The following is a 14,177-nucleotide window of genomic DNA, read 5'->3' as shown; positions in this document are numbered from 1 at the left end:
CACCCTCGCCTGTCCTACCATCAGCCCTGAGAATTTTCAGTCTGAGATGGCTGGCTGCACCCTGAGGAGTCTTTTCACTTCCTCATTCAGGTTATTATGGAACAGGCGGTATAGGACAGAAGACCTATGAAGGCCTAGAGCACTGCTCCCAGGAGAAGACCTGCAGAGGCAGCCTGCATCAGAGCTGTTATGGTTAAGTTTATTGGCTGAGACCAGTCATATCTCCCCTCTCTCCAATAGGCTGTGAGCTCTCTTTGACCACCCTCCTGCTGACACTCCTATCTGCTGCCACCCACACGAGCCATCATGCCTGGTGATAAGGAAAGTTCATACTTCCCACATGAACAACGCTTTCAGGCCCACAGTGAGACACAGGGACTGGAGGGTACACAGGTTCCGGAGGCTGAGAATGAGGCTCCCTCTTCCTCCTCCTCTTCTCTCATCCCCTGCACCATGGAGGAGGGTTCTACTCCTGGGACACCAAGTATTCCCCAGGGTTCTCAGAGTGCCTATTCCTCTTCCGCTATCATCACAGCCACCTTGTCAAGCAAATAAAATGAGGTCTGAAGCATCCAAGAAGAGATGGAAAGATGGAAAATTCAAGCACGTCACAATCTCTGCAAGACACTGAGAATTTGCCCATAGACTCTCTAGATGAAAAAGTTGAATTATTAATCAGTTTCCTGCTGCTGAAGTATCAAATGAATGAGCCCATCAGAAAGGCAGACATGCTGAACAACGTCATCAGAAAGTACAAAGACCACTTCCCTGAGGTCCTCAGGAGAGCCTCTGAGTGCCCAGAACTGGTCTTTGGCATTGACGTGAAGGACGTGAACCCTACCAGTGACTGCTATGCCTTTATTAACAAACTAGACCCCACCTATGATGGAAGGCTGAGTGGGGAAGGGGGTATGCCCAAGACTGGCCTCCTGATAATTATCCTGGCAGTGATCTTCACGAAGGGCAACTGCACCATTGAGGAGGAAGTCTGGGAATTGCTGAATATGATGGATATATATTCTGGTATGAAGCATTTCATCTTTGGGGAACCCAGGGAGTTCATTACCAAAGATTTGGTGCAGGAGAAGTACCTGGAGTACAGGCAGGTGGCCAACAGTGATCCTCCATACTGTGAATTCCTATGGGGTCCAAGAGCCCATGCTGAAACCAGCAAGATGAAATTGCTGGAGTTTTTGGCCAAGAACCATGGGACCAACCCCGGGTGCTTCCCATCCCATTATGAGGAGGCTTTGAGAGATGAGGGAGAGAGCCAAAGCCAGAGTTGTAGTCAGGGCTGGCACTACTGCCACGACCAGTGCAAGTTCCAGCTTCTCCTACCCTTAGTGAAGACTGAGGCAGATTCTTCACTTTGTGTTTGAAGAGGAAAGTCAACATTTGAAATAGTGGCAGGCTGGAGTGAGATTGGGGGGAAAACAGTATATGATGTTTGTGTATTCCTATTCTATATGGGTAACTTGGAGATTTATCTTTTTGTGTGTGTGTTTTTCAAATATTTCTTTTAATAGGAGGTTTAATTAGCTTAAGAATATAATTTATGAATGACATTGTTCGCACATTTATTACTGTTTGTAAGAGTAAGAGTTTTGTTATTTTGTAATACAAATTGGAAACCATGCATCGTTTTTAGTGATCCAGAACAAGATAACATGGAATTGGAAGAGGGATTTCCTTGGAAATTTGTATGAATTCAGCAGTAAAATAGTTGGGGTCATTAAATAGAGACAAAAAAGTAAAAGATGGTCAATTCTTGGCTTTTCTTGCCCCGTTAGTCTGTTCTATAAAATTTAAAAGATATACATCTGTATTTGCTTAGCTTATTCAAGAATGTAGAAGGAACATTAATTGGACAAACATTCTCCAAACATTAATTTGGCAGCTGCTCTTTGGAAGGCCCCACACTAGTACTGGGGATGTTAGGATAAAGAAGATCCAGCATCTGTCCACAGCATTTTAGCATCTAGGGGCAACAATTATATAATGATGATGGTGTTGTCGTTAGGGGTCCTCTAAGACCTAAAGGAGAAGTAAAAATGAGTGAGTGAAGATGGACGATCCATATGTCAGCAGTCAAGTGTAAATGCCCTGAGACAGGGCATACTGGGGTCTTGGGAAACTACAAGTCCTTCAGTGGGAGGTCATTTTAAATTAAGCTTTGTGGTGGGGGAGATGAGGCTGTGGGAGTGGTAGGCAGGGGCCAGACCCTCCAGTGTATCTCAGAGTTGAAAGTCAGTGACCTGGAATGCAAATCTGCACTTAGCATTACTTTGAGATCATGGGTAAACCAGAGAAATCTGCACCTGGGGCAGGAATGCAAGTTGTCCTGTGCTCTTGTCACAGTGCAATTGGACGTAGTGCACAAACTAGTTGTTTTATGCATGTTGTCTCCAAGGGGTTTCTGAGAAATAAGGGTAATAGTCCTTTAAGGTACCAGCAGCTACTGGTCTGGCACTATTTGCCTTGCTCTTAGAGAGCCAGAACCCGCTCCACTCAAACGACATTTTTATGAGGTTATCTTGAGTGTAATTTGTCAAATTCTATGGGAGATTTAGACTTTTGCTGGGGGTGAAATGAGTGAAAATAGGAGTAGTTTGGATAGAAGGGCAGCTGGAAAGGATGGAAGGAGTTGGCCTTTATACAAATTCTAGAAGCTTTTAGTTGCATCCAGCTGAAGAAAACTCCCCCAAACTCAAATTAAATACTGTAGTCTCTAAAGGGGAAGATTTACTTAGGTTTCTTGCTAATCAGCATTTTTAACTGATTTGGTGTATCGTGTCCTAGAGCACTTCGTAGTCTCTGACATCTCCTGGATAAATAAATCCCAGGAAAGAGGGTGGTAGGGTCTGGGGGCCAAAATAATAATAGTAGTAACTGCCAACCATTAAAGGCCCAGTGAATTCCAGGCATTGTGTTAGTTACTTTACATTCAGCACATACATTCCAACAATCCTATAAGACAGGGTTTATCAATCCCACTTCACAGATGAAGAAACTAAGGCTCAGAGAGCTTGGTAATATGCCCAAGTTCACGTGGCTAGTATGTGGCAGAGTTGGGGCTAGACCCCGGATCAGAAATTGTCTGGAGCCCACATTGTTCCCACTCCTCCCAGTCTGAGGCAGACCATTGGTCTCTTAATTCATTTCTCTTCTCACTACTCCAAAATGTCTCTCAGGTGATAAAAAGAATGACTCTGTGGCCAAAGAACTAAAAGCAGGCCTAAAGAAGTGAGATAGAAATGAAAAACACAATTTAGGGATTGTCTATGGGCTTTCTTTACCTAGGGTTTTGCTGCCCTTAGTGCCAGGGTTCCTTGAGAGCTACCTCCACCCAGGGGCCAGCGTCTTTGTCCAGCTCCAGCTTTTCCCCACATTACAGCACCATTTCCCTGGCTCTTCCCCACTGTGCTCTCTCATCCAATTTTGCAATCTGGCCTAATGGCCAGCACTTCTGTGTCCTCCTCTGGAGGCTGAGCCCTACTTTCAGTGGAACAGACAGTCTAGAATCACCTGCTCTCCCCCGACAGAATATTCCAGCTCCCTGCAGTCATATCCTGGCTGATCCTTGCCAGGGGATCTCTCTGATAGCAATAGCCCCTGCTATGTAAAGTTCACTCTGGACAGTGAATTTTAGACATATGGCCATCCTCCATTAGCATCTTCACCACACTCAAGGTGTGGAATATGATTTGGCACAGAACCTACTGGTTTTTGGTATATAACTCTGAAGTTAGAAAAGGGTTTTCAGAAACCACCCTAATATTTGCATTAGGATTGTAATAGATTGTCTTATTTGAAATTGAACATACATACCTATTAAGTGAGAATACCTAAGTGGTCAAAATCAAAGCCTCTTCCATAAATAGTAGATAAGGAAAGACCATGGGAATCACTGTATGAGCAAACGTTTATAGAAGCTGAATTCCTAAAAGCCCTGGAGTCCTTCGAGAAGGTAGAAAATGGTTCCTTGGCAGATATGCTAGCTTTCATTCAAAAAGGAAAGAAAAGATTCACCATCTTTCTGTTGCCTCTCATCTGTGTACTTTTCCCAGTAGAACTCCTGGTTTTCAGCGTGCCTAATGTCACCTGCACAGGTGTTCAGGCATGTTCAGTCAGGTGGTGTGTGGCAGGGACTCCCAAGTTAAGATGTTGACCATGCACCAGAAAGAAAGAGAAAATTCTCGGCCTACTGAGATTATAGAGGTTTTTGCAAAAGGCAGTGCAGAAAGGTGCTATTGGGTGAAGAAGGGTGAACCTTTCCTATAGATATTTTCAGGGTCCTTTTGAAAATTAGGTGTAATCCTGTATTTGAAAGTACTTATCATGTCTTAGGCTCTGGAAAAAGTTGGTGAATGGCAAGATGAATTTGCACTTCTCAGAAACTTCTCCAAGAAATAAAGAGAGTTGTTGTCATAACAAATTATATAACAATTGCGCTTTACTGAACACATACTATTTGAGAGTTTGTGAGAGAGATTGCAAATGCTCATCCACATCTTGCCTTCCTCTACTTCCTAGGTTCATGGAAATACTACATTACTAAGTACACTCATAGCAAGAGAGGGTGATGTGACTAGCCCTTGCAGTTAAAATATAAATGAAGTGATATTTTCCAGTTCCAGGCTAAGACATCTGAGAATCATTTTTCTACATCTGTACTTTTTTCTTCTATTCAACAGCAAATCTGGAGAGCCCATTGTCGAGATGGTGGAACTACAAGGTGGAAGCAGCCTGGATCTCTAGTTCAGCGGATAGCAGAGAACCCAACCCCCGTCTACTTTTATATGCAGAATGAATAGCTATTTGTTGTATTAAGCTGTTCAGATTTTGTCTTCCCATCAGGTAGGAGAAACTTTATTTTACTGATATACAGCTACTATTTCTCTTGTTAGACTTATTTAAATATTTTAATTACAAAGTAATAATACAAAGAGTTTTGTTGCCAAAAAAATTCTAACAATACAGACAAACCACAATGCCACCCTTTACAATGCTCCTCCAAAATTCAGCCTTTTTTCAGAGTTAACCACAATTAACAATCTGGTGTGTTAAAGCTGATTCTAGGCTTTTTCATAGGTAAATGTGTTTAATAAACACATATTGTGATTTTTTTAACATACATGAGTAGTGATGTACATATTCTTCTACTTGGCTTTTGTCAATTGATAAATTAAATGGTCAACTAACAAAATGAATGAAGGATCTTTCCATAACAGGACATGTAGATCTACTTCCTTCTGTAACTACTACCTAGAATTTCAGTGTGTGTGTGCCATAATTTAATTATTTTTCTACTGAAAGACACATAGTTGTTTCCCACTTTATGCTATGATCAATAGAAATAAGCATCCTTGAACATGAATTCTTTGGAAAATATGCATGTTTTCTTAAAGACATAGCTGAGTAGAAATTGTATTAAAATAGAAAATGTTGTAATTATTTTAAACTTTTATAAATACTGCTAAAATTTCATTCCAAAAATGCCATACCGATTCATATTCTCACCAATTATTATATGTTGATACTCTACATTCTCGTAGACATTTTATTTTGTCATTTTAAAAAATTTTGGATAAGTTTAAGGATGAAAATATTGTTACAGAGTTATTTTAATTTATATATCCCTGTTTCCTAAACAGATTGAACAGAAAATTAACTTGGCTAGGCTACAGTCCCTGTTTTATTCAATCCAACACTAATGTAGGTGTTGCTGTGAAGGTATTTATGATGGTTAATTTTGTGGTTTTAATTTTATATGTCAACTTGGCTGGGCCATGGTGCTCAGATATGTGGTCAGACATTATTCTGGATGTTTCTGTGAGAGTGTGTTTGGATGAGATTAACATTTAAGTAGATGAACTTTGAGCCCTCCATAATGAGTGTGGGCCTCATCCAATCAGTTGAAGGCCTGAATAGAACAAAAAACTGACCTCCTCTGAGCAAGAAGGAATTCTGCCAGGAGACAACCTTTGGACTGCAACTGAAACATCAGCTCTTCCAGCCTGCTGGCCCACCCTGAAGATTTTGACTTCCTCTTCCTTTCTCGCTCTCTCATTGCATATCCTAGTTGTTCTTCTTCTTTGGAGAACTCTTACTAATATCGAACTTTATAGATGTAATTAAACCCTTAATCAGTTGGCTTTAAGTAAGAGAAATTATCCTGGATAATCTGAATGGGCCGGGTTGAGTCAGTTGAAAGACCATAAAGGTAGAATTGCAGGGATACATGGCTGATTATACATTTGAAATCAGTCAGTGTAATGCACCATATTAACAGGCTAAAGAAGAAAAATCACGTGATCATATCAATTGATGCTGGAAAAGGATTTGACAAAATTCAACACCCATCATGATAAAAACTGTCAGGAAAATAGGAACGAGCATAAGTTCTTCAAGTTGATAGAGAGCATCTACAAAAAAAATCTACAGCTAATGTTATACTTAATGGTGAATGACTGCTTTCCCCTCAACGTTGAGAACAAGGCAGGGATGTCTGCTCTCAACACTTTTGTTCAGCATAGTGCTGAAAGTCCTAGCCAGTGAAATAAGGAAAGAAAAGGCAATAATAGGCATACAGACCAGAAAAGAGAAATAAAATCATCTGTTTGCAGATGACATGATTGCCTACATATAAAACCTCTGGGAATTTACAAGAAAAGTAAAATACCTCCTTGAGCTAAGAAGTGAGTTCAGCAAGGTCATAGGACACAACGTAAACATACATGAAGCAATTGCATTTCTATACACCCGCAATGAACAAATGGACACCAATGTTAAACATATAATGTCATTTACAATCACTTACATAATTAGATATTTAGATGTAACTTTAACAAAACGTGTTCAGGACTTCAATGCTTAACAGTACTGATGCTGAAATTATGAAATAAATCAAGGGAGATCAAAATAAATGGAGAGACATACAGTGTTCATGAATTGGAAGACCCACCATAGTAAAGATGTCAATTCTCCCCCAGTTGATACATAGATTTACTGTAATTTCTATAAAAATCCAACCATGCATATTCTAAAAGTTATATGGAAGGGTAAAGGAACTAGGATAGCTAAAACAATTTTGAAAAAGAAGAATAACAGGAAGGAATCAGTTTATCAGATTTTAAGGCATTACATAGCCACGGTAATCAAGGTTATGTGGTATTGGTGGAGGGATAGACACATAGATCAGGGAAGAGAATAGAGAACCAAGAAATAGACCCACATTAAGTGTGCCAAACTTACTGTTCTCAATTGCAAAAGCAATTCAATGTAGGAAATACAGCCTTTTCAGTAAATGGTGCTGGAGCATTTGAACGTTCATAAGCAAAAAAATTAACTTTGACTTAAGGCTAACATCATATACAAAAATTAACTCAAAATAGATCACAGACTTAAATGTGAAACATAAGACTACAAAACATTTAGAAAAAAAGAAGAAAACTTTCAGGATTTAGGGTTAGGTCAAGAGATTTTAGAATTGACTCATAAAGCATGGTCCATAAAAGGAAAAATTTGTAAATTGGATCACACCAAAATTTAAATTTTTGTTCGATTTTAAAAGCCCTGTTAAGAAGATGAAGAAACAATCTACATACTATAAGAAAATATTTGTAACCATGTATGTGAAAAAGAACTAATATCTAGAAGGTATAAAGAATGCTCAAAACTCAACAATAGAAAAACAATCCAATTAGAAAATAGTCCAAAGACATGACCAGACATTTCACTGAAGAGGATATGCAGACATCAAATAAGCACATGAAAAGCTGTTCAAAATCATTAGCCACCAGAGAAATGCAAATTAAAACCACAATGAGATATCACTACACACCTATTAGAATAACTAAAATGAAAAATAGTGACCAAATGGTGAGGATGCAGAGAAACCAATCATTTAGATTTTGTTAGTGAGGATGTAAATGGTACAGCTGCTCTTGGAAACACTTTGGCAGTTTATTATAAATCTAAATATATAACTACCATACAACCTAGCAATTACGCTCTTGAGCATTTGTTCCCGAGAAATGGAAATGTATGTTCACACAAAAACCTCTGCATGATTATTAATAGGAGCTTTATTAGTAATAACCAAAAACTGGAAAAAACTCAGATGTTCTTCCTTGGATGAAAGGTTAAACCAACTATGGTATGTCCATACTGTAGACCACTACTAAGCAATAAATTTGAATTAACTATTGATACATGCAACAACCCAAATGAATATCCAGAGAATTATGCTGAGTGATTCTATCTATATAAATTTTTAAAGTCATAAAGTTACAGAGATGAAAAACAGACTAGTGGTGATCAGGCATTATGGAGGAGGGGTTAGGTGATATGGGGGTGTTTGTGGTTATAAAAGGACAACAGGAGGGATTTTTGTGGTGATGAAAATGTTCTGTACCTTGACTGCATCAGTGTCAATATCATGGTTGTGTTACTGTATTATGGGTTTACAAGATGTTGCTATTCAGGGGAACAGGGTAAAGGTACATAGCCTCTCTTTGTATTATTTCTGCTTCTATGGTTAAGCTCTGACTGATAGACTAAGGAAAAACACTGAATAAACAAAATAAAAGGAAGTAACAAGGCACTTAATTCAAGCTGTATGTGTAAGGATGGTGAGGAGGAGACAGATTTGAGAGTTTTAGTCAGTGACTGTTGAAATAGTGTGTGTGGATGGGAAGTCTATAAGGAGAATGTTGGCTGACTAGGGTGAAGCTATTGCTCCTTAGCTGAGATTGAGAATAGAGAAGGAGGGAGAGTTTGTGGTGATTTGACTTAGAGGTAGAGATGAGGAAGGGTGTGGGGATGAGGCCAGTGTGGGCCATGTAGATGTTAAGGTTCTGCCAGCTGACCAGGTGGAGATGTCCAAAGGGCAAGAGAAAACATGGGTCCGGCTAGCAGGAGAGGGGCCTGGGCTGCAGGTTAGGTTTGGCTGCATTAATGGAGGTCACTTAAGGCTATAAGTTTACGTAAAATCAAGTGTTGTGTATATAGTGGTCTAAATGCTATAGAATGTCATCCTCTCTCCTGAAAACACAGCTGGAAAGCAAAATTACACAAAGCTTAATAAATCCGGGGAAGAGCTTAAAGGGGAAAGCACTCACCCAGAAAACCACCAATTAGAGGAAGTTTTTCTATGTTTCCTTAACCTCTCTTGTCTAAGCATATATCTGTGCCTTTGTATTTGCCTGTGTATTTGGGGCTTATATATAAAGTTAAATATCCTGATTTTTCAATGTCACATCTTCTATCTTGGCTCCTTTTTAGGACTCTACTCTTGATAGCCTTTCTCCAAGACTGAGATACCACCAGCCACCAATACCCAGACATTTACCTGCTGTAATTACTGTTTGTTTTAAGCAGCTGGTAGCTCTCCAGTATCTCAAGTTTCTCATGACATACAGAGCAAGGGACTGAAAGTAATCTTGAGCACAGGTCTCTGGAGGCCAGAACTCCATCATGTGTCCTGTATCTAACTGCCAGACAGTGGCTGTGAAAATTTTACAGGTGAGACCTCTTATTCCAGCTGAAACCTTCCCCAGAAATCCAATCCATGAACATGAGGAAGGCCGAACAGTCTGGGAAAAGTGGGGACTGCAAATCCAGAGTGCTGTTCACTCAGCCCCTTCTTCCCCCTTGAGGCATTGGGCCCTAACACTCACAGAACTCTAGGGTGCCGCCTGAGCACTGCTGGGAAATCTTGGTGTTGGTTCATAAATTGGCCCTTGTACACGGAGGGTGAAGAAAGCGGCAGGCCATTCCAGATTGGTAGGTGGCAGGTTTAATAAGCAAGGGAACTTACATGCAAGGCTTGTCTTGGGGGCTGCAAGAGAAGTAGATTTGTGCACCTGCCCACCAGGATCTTAAAAGTTTGTATAAAAGGCCTTAACTGGGTTCAGTTGCATATTCAGTCCAGATGTTCTCAACAATACCTTAGTTTCTCAAAGCAACATCCTTGAAATTGCTCCAGCTATGGGAACAGTGAGCAGAACGTACATTACAAGGACAGGGGAGAGGGTAAGGAGCCTCTGACTGCTCGAGTCCAGCTCGAGCTGGTCAACCAGTGGTGACATCTTCTTGATGACCTCCTCCAACACTGTGCTAGAAGACCCGGCCTCAGACATGAACTCCATCTAGGGTTGCCAGCCATCATGAACATACAGGATATGTATTCTGTGTGATTTTGTCCTGCATTCTATATTCACTTTGTCAGGACACCCTAAATATCCTGTATTCAGCGTTTTTCAATAAGTTATAAAAATTCAGCAGTTAGAGCTATTTTTCAATCACAGTAATTGGCAATTAAATCACTTAAGGCAACATTCGTTGAAAATCATACCTCCGCAAATAAAGATCTGGTCTCTCCTGCAGGTTTGGCTGAGGAAAGATCAAAAGAGGGGATTTAGAATTAAAGAAAGAAAATATTCAAGAAAGAATATTTGGGGCCATAGTCCCAAGTCTTGAACAAGTAACCACCATTAATTACATGTAACTTCTAATCAGTACACACACATACCTCGTTTTTTTGTGTGTGTGTGTGAGAATTAAACAGATTTATTTTTTTTTTTTTAGCTTTCGGATGTACATCATAATATATTTCAAATTCTGTGTAGATTACATTATGTTCACCACCCAAAAACTAATTATACTCCATATCCTCACATGTGAGTCTAATCACCCCTTTTGCCCTCCTCCCTTCCCCTGTGGTAACCACCAATCCAATCTCTGTTGCTATGTGTTTGTTTGTCGTTTTTATCTTCTACTTATGAGTGAGATCTTACAGTATTTGACTTTCTCCCTCTGACTTATTTCACTCAGCATAATACCCTCAAGATCATCCATGTTGTCACAAATGGCCAGATTTCATCATTTCTTATGGCTGAGTAGTATTCCATCGTGTATAAATACCACATCTTCTTTATCCATTCATCCCTTGATGGGCACCTAGGTTGCTTCCAAGTCTTGGCTATTGTGTATAATGCTGCAATGAACATAGGGGTGCAAGTATCTTTATGCCTTTGCGTTTTCAAGTTCTTTGGATTAATACCCAGCAGTGGGATAGCTGGATCATATCATACCTCATTTTATTGCGCTTCACTTTATTGCACATCACAGATACTGTGTTTTTTTCAAATTGAAGGTTTGTGGCAACCCTGTGTCGAGGAAGTCTATAGGCACCATTTTCCAACAGCATTTGTTCACTTTGGGTCTCTGTGTCACATTTTGGTAATTCTCACAATATTTCAACCATTTTCATTATTATTATATTTGTTATTATGATCTGTGATCAGTGATCTTTGATGTTACTATTGTAATGGTTTTTGGGCACCATGAACTGTTTCCATATAAGACAGCGAACTTAATTGATAAATGTTGTGTTCTGACTCCTCCACCAACCAGCCATTTCCCTGTCTCTCTCCCTCTCCTCCAGCCTTCCTATTCCCTGAAACACGGCAATATTGAAATTAGGCTACTTAATAACCCTACAATAGCCTCTAAGTGTTAAAGTGAAAGGAAGAGTCGCACGTCTCTCATTTTAAATTGAAAGCTAGAAATGATTAAGCTCAGTGCAGAAGGCATGTCAAAAGCCACGATAGGCTGAAAGCTAGGCCTCTTGCACCAAACAATTAGCCAAGCTGTGAATGCAAAGAAAAAGTTCTTGAAGGAAATTGCAAGTGCTATTCCAGTGAATACATGAATGATAAGAAAGCGAAACAGCGTTATTACTGATATGGAGAAAGTTTTAGTGGTCTGGATAGGAGATCAAACCAGCCACAACATTCCCTTAAGCCAAAGCCTAATCCACAGCAAGGCCCTAACTCTCTTCAATTCTGTGAAGGCTGAGAGAGGTGAGGAAGCTGCAGAGGAAAAGTCTGAAGCTAGCAGAGCTTGGTTCATGAAGTTGAAGGAAAGAAGCCGTCTCCATAACATAAAATACAAGGTGAAGCAGCAAGTTATCCAGGAGATCTAGCTAAGATAATTAATGCAGGTGGCTACAATAAACAACAAATTTTCAGTGTAGCCAAAACAGCCTTCTATTGGAAGAAGATACCATCTAGGACTTTCATAGTTAGCAAGAAGTCAATGCCTGGCTTCAAAGCTTCAAAGGACAGGCTGACTCTCTTGTTAGGGGCTAATGCAGCTCGTGACTTTAAGTTGAAGTTCATTTACCATTTTGAAAATCCTAGGGCCCTTAAGAATTATGCTGAATCCGCTCTGCCTGTGCTCTGTAAATGCAACAACAAAGTCTGAATGACAGCACATCAGTTTAGAGCATGGTTTACTGAGTATTTTAAGCCCACGGTTGAGACCTACTGCTCAGAAAAAAAATTCCTTTCAAAATATTACTGCTCATTGGCAGTGCACCTGGTCACTCAAGAGCTCTGATGGAGATGTACAACGAGATTAATGCTGTTTTCATGCCTGCTAACACAATATCCGTTCTGCAGCCTATGGATCAAGGAGTAATTTCGACTTTTCAAGTCTTATTATTTAAGAAATACATTTCGTCAGATTATCGCAGCCATAGGTAGTGATTCCTCTGATGGATCTGGGCAAAGTAAATTGAAAACCTTCTGGAAAGGATTCACCCTTCTAAATGCTATTAAGAACATTTGTGATTCACAGGAAGAAGTCAAAATATCAACATAAACAGAGTTTGGAAGAAGTTGATTCCAACATTCGTGGATGACTGAGGGGTTCAAGACTTTGGTGGAGGAATTAACTGCAGATGTGATGGAAATAGCAAGAGAACTAGAATTAGAAGTGAAGGCTGAAGATGTGACCGAATTGCTGCAATCTCATGAAAAAACTTTAACAAGGGCTGGCCCTGTGGTTGAGTGGTTAAGTTTGCACACTCTGCTTCAGCAGCCCAGAGTTTCGCTGGTTCGGAGCCTGGGCGCAGACATGGCACTGCTCATTAGGCCACACTGAGGCAGCGTCCCACATGCCACAACTAGAAGGACCCATAACTAAAATATACAACTATGTACTGGGGGGATTTGGGGAGAAAAAGCAGGAAAAAAAAAAGAAGATTGGCAACACATTTCAGCTCAGGTGCCAATCACACACACACACAAAAAACTTTAACAGATAAGGAGTTGCTTTTTATGGATGAGCAAAGAAAGTGGTTTTTTGAGATGAAAACTACTCCTGGTGAAGATGCTGTGAACATTGTTGAAATGACAACAAAAGATTTTGAATATGACATAAACTTAGTTTATAAAGCAGCAGCAGGGTTTGAGAGGATTGACTCCAATTTTGAAAGTTCTATGGTGGGTAAAATGCTATCAAACAGCATTGCATGCTACCGAGAAATCATTTGTGAAAGGAAGAGACAATTGATGTGACAAACTACGTTATTGCCTTATCTTAAGAAATTGCCACAGCCACTCCAACCTTCAGCAACCACCACCCTGATCACTCAGCAGCCATCAACATCAAGGCAGGACCATCCACCAGCAAAAAGGTTACGACTCACTGAAGGCTCAGACGATGGTTAGCGTTTTTTAGCAATAAAGTATTTTTTTAATTAAGGTATGTGCATTGTTTCTTTAGACATAATGCTCTTGCACGCTTAATAGACTACAGTATAGTGTAAACATACTACACTTTTATATGCACTGGGAAAACAAAAAAATTTGTGTGATTCTCCTTATTTGCAATGTTCATTTTATTGCACTGGTCAGGAACTGAACCTGCAATATCTCTGAGGCATGCCTATAATGAGACTGTCAATGACTGCCTCCCTCCAGTAACTAAGCTTCTGAAAGGTAGCAAGTCAGTGATAGCTCCAGGCTTCTGAAAAACAGTCAATCAGTGATACCCCGACCCTTCCACCCTTACCCTGAAAGTTAGCCAGTCAGCGACAGCTTCCCACTTCTAGATAGCATCCAGTCAGCAAGTTCTTCTATCCAGGGGCCATGCTGCTGAAAGTCATTGGGTCCATAGCAGCCTTACTATAGTGACCACAGGAACATAACTGAAAATCTGTCAGTCCCTAAACACTCCTGCTTCTGAATGTCTGCCAACTCTTGAATCACCAAGCTAACCAAAACCAAATATAGGATCAACTCTGGCTTTGTTCTGGAAGATTGGACCTTATAAGTACAATTCTCCCTTCAGGCAAACAGGAAGTTCACCTTTTTGCATCAAATATC

At 40.1% G+C, this 14,177-nt stretch overlaps 1 pseudogene; it reads left to right on the top strand.

The window, feature by feature from the left end:
• Positions 1-454: 454 nt before the first annotated feature.
• On the top strand, positions 455-1,344 carry LOC100053983 (melanoma-associated antigen B10-like; annotated as a pseudogene).
• Positions 1,345-14,177: the final 12,833 nt, after the last annotated feature.

The sequence above is a fragment of the Equus caballus genome, chromosome X (assembly GCF_041296265.1).
Source record: "Equus caballus isolate H_3958 breed thoroughbred chromosome X, TB-T2T, whole genome shotgun sequence".
Taxonomy (NCBI): domain Eukaryota; kingdom Metazoa; phylum Chordata; class Mammalia; order Perissodactyla; family Equidae; genus Equus; species Equus caballus.
This window is presented reverse-complemented; position numbering and strand designations above follow the sequence as displayed.